The 3,481-nt window shown below is 42.7% G+C and overlaps 1 non-coding gene across 1 annotated transcript; it reads left to right on the top strand.

The window, feature by feature from the left end:
- Window positions 1–3,032: 3,032 nt before the first annotated feature.
- LOC145110334 (small nucleolar RNA R71) lies at window positions 3,033–3,139 on the top strand. The gene has a single exon (XR_013709716.1). It is a non-coding gene; the product is annotated as a small nucleolar RNA R71 (small nucleolar RNA).
- Window positions 3,140–3,481: the final 342 nt, after the last annotated feature.

The raw sequence follows: 3,481 nt of genomic DNA, 5'->3' as shown, positions 1-3,481 counted from the left end.
CCTTGGAAAAATCAAATGGGGCATCCTTCAAGAGTAATTGTGTCAAGGGCCTAGCAATCTTTGAAAAATCTTTAATAAATCGGCGATAAAATCCCGCATGGTCTAGAAAGCTTCTTACACCCTTGACATTTGTTGGAGGTGGTAAATTAGCTATCGTATCAACCTTTGCTCTATCCACCTCTATCCCCTTCTTTGAGATCTTGTGACCCAACATTATCCCTTCTTTCACCATGAAGTGGCACTTTTCCCAATTCGGAACAAGATTCGTCTTCTCACATCTAGCTAGCATCAAGTCCAAATTAGACAAGCAATCTTCAAAAGATGACCCGAACACCAAAAAATCATCCATGAAAACCTCCATAAACTTTTCGATCATATCATGAAAGATAGCCATCATGCACCTTTGGAAAGTAGCTGGTGCATTGCATAACCCAAAAGGCATGCGTCTATATGCAAATGTTCCACTCGGGCATGTAAAAGTGGTCTTCTCTTGGTCTTGTGGGTCGATTGGAATTTGAAAGTACCCCGAAAACCCATCGAAAAAACAATAGTATAGATGACCGGAAAGCCTCTCAAGCATTTGGTCGATGAATGGCAATGGAAAGTGATCCTTGCATGTGGCTTCATTTAGCTTCCTATAGTCGATGCAAACACGCCACCCGGTTACCGTCCTTGTTGGAATTAATTCGTTATTTTCATTAGCCACTACTGTCATACCTCCCTTCTTTGGAACCACTTGGACCGGACTCACCTATGGGCTATCGGAGATCGAATAAATGATTTCGGCATCTAATAATTTCACCACCTCCTTTTTTACAACTTCTTGCATGTTCGGGTTGAGTCTTCTTTGGCGTTGTATTACAGCTTTTGCTCCATCTTCTAAGTTGATTTTGTGGGAACAATAGGCTGGACTAATTCCCTTGATGTCGGTTATCTTCCATGCTATAGCACCTTGTCTCTTCTTTAGTACACCAACAAGGCTTTCTTTCTCATGTTTGGCCAAATTAGTAGCTATAATTACAGGTTTTTGTTGGCCATCTTCAATAAATGTGTACTCCAAGTGATCTGGTAGTGCTTTAAGCTCAGATTTCGTGTTCTGAATGTTGAACACGTCGACTCCGGTGAGGGGACTCGTCGAGTCCGGTATAAAATTTGTGACTGTTCGGGGTTCTTCGAATGGACTCGCCGAGTCGGTCGAGGCTACTCGGCGAGTCGATTTTTCTGCCTTTCTAATCAGATCGTTATAATCAACTTCCTCGAGTAGTCTCTCTATTTCTAGCAGGTCCCTTTCAGCATCAAATTCTTCTTCAAATGTGACGGTGGACTTGTTTGGCTCATCTTCATTCCAATCTCCCAATAATTCTTCCAACAAGTCCATCGAAAATGTCGTGTCGTCACTATTCCTTGCATGCTTCATGGCTTGATCAACTCCAAAAGTGACTGATTCGTCTCCTACCCGAAGGGTAAGTTTAGAATCTCGCATGTCGACGATAGCACTTTCCGTATTAAGAAAAGGTCTTCCGAGTATGATCGGGACTTGGGGATCTGCTTCCATGTCTAAAACTATAAAGTCCGCGGGGAACACGAACTTGTCCACTTTCACCAAGAGATCTTCACATATTCCCCTAGGGAATGTAACTGTCTTGTTTGCTAGGTGAATTGCCATACGAATGGGCCTTGGCTCTGGAAGATCTAACTTTTTGAAAAACGAGTAAGGCATGAGATTTACACTTGCCCCTGAATCAGCCAATGCGTAAATGGTGGCTAAGTTTCCAAATTGGCAAGGCAATGTTAAGCTTCCCGGATCACCTTTCTTCTTATGAAGTTTGTTCAACATAGCGGTTGAACAGTTCTCATTTAGGACCACCTTCTTTACTTCTTCCATCTTCTTCCTATTAGTTAGCAGCTCTTTGAGGAATTTTGCATATTTTGGCATTTGTGCAACCGCTTCTATGAATGGCATATTTATCTGAAGAGCCTTAATGTGTTCTAGAAACTTCTGGTAGTCTACTTCATTTTTTTCTTGTCTGGCTCGAACTGGAAAGGGGAGTGGAGGCTGATATGGATTGACCGGAGGCTGGATTTTCTGTTCAACTTGGGGACTCGTCGAGTCCATAACGTCGACTCGACGAGTTGAGTCGGGAATCTGTGTTTCTGCATGCTTCTCTTTATCCTCTTGCACCAGTTTAGGATCTTCATGCTGAATAGGAGTCAGAGGGGTTATAATCTTCCCACTCCTAGTTGTGACAATGTTTATATGTGCACCTTTCGGGTTACTTTTGGTATTGCTTGGAAGTCCACCCGGTCTTCTCTCATTCACTTGTTGTGCAAGTTGCCCCAGCTGCTTTTCTATGATGAGAATAGATGCTTGCTGATTCCTAAGCAAGGCTTGTTGATCTTTCATCATAAGTTGGTGTTCTCTCAACATGTTTTGTTGATCTTTAAGTGTGGCATCGGTATCATTGTGTCTTTTTTCAGATGCGGCGACGAATCTTGTAAGCATGTCTTCCAAATCTGATTTCTTTTCATGAACCGGTTCCTCCTTTTGATAAAAGCCTCTCTCCTTTTGCTTATACTTTTCCTCCCGTGTCTTTTTGTATTCATCATAAGGTAGCCATTCTTTTTTTGGTTTTCGCCAATTATCATCAAACCTATCACCACTTGAGTAGCACGCTTGCACCTTCCGGTTCCCATTCTCATCAAGATCACAATCTTTTGTAAGGTGAGGCCCTCTACAGTTTTCACATCCTACCCTAATAGCATGGATGGATTGGTCCATCTTAGTCATTCTTCGGTCCATGCTTTCCAACTTTGCCATCATTGCTGCCATGTCATCGGTAATGGAATTCACCGCCCCTCTAGTCAAGTCATTCCTTGGGTTATGGTATTCTCTAGTGTGCTTAGAGAATTCTTCGATTAGAGCTTTTATTACTGGAGGTGGTTTCTTCGTGAGTGGTCCTTGAGAGTCAAGGAGTTGCCTAGTTGTTACATTGACTCCATCATAGAAAATGGAGACTTCTTGTTGGCTATTAAGATCATGATGTGGGCAATTCCTTAGTAGACTTTTGTATCTCTCACATGCCTCATAAAGGGACTCTACAGCTTGTTGTTCAAAGTTGGCAATAGCTTTCTTCAACTTGGCTATTTTCGAAGGCGGGCAAAACTGGTCAATAAATTCTTCTTTCATCTTAGCCCATGTAGTGATGGATCCGGGAGGGAGTGACTTGAGCCAATCCTTTGCAGCACCTTTGAATGTAACTAGAAGCATACGAAGCAGCTGGGTTTCGCGAGGCACATTGGGAACATTAAAATAATCAGCTACATCGTTGACTTCATCCAAGTGTTTATAGGCATCTTCGTGGTCTTTTCTGTAGAAGGGAATTTCCTTGAGTTGAGCAAGTATGTGGCCCTTTAGTTCGAAAGTGGCAGTAGCTGGAATTGTGGGTTGCACAAGTCCCGGGCCGGTATCGTCACGTATTCT

Source organism: Lactuca virosa, chromosome 4 (genome assembly GCF_052849685.1).
Source record: "Lactuca virosa cultivar CGN04683 chromosome 4, Lactuca_virosa_CGN04683_v6, whole genome shotgun sequence".
NCBI lineage: Eukaryota > Viridiplantae > Streptophyta > Magnoliopsida > Asterales > Asteraceae > Lactuca > Lactuca virosa.
Note: the sequence above shows the minus strand (reverse complement) of the source record. Positions and strands in the feature narration are given on the sequence as shown.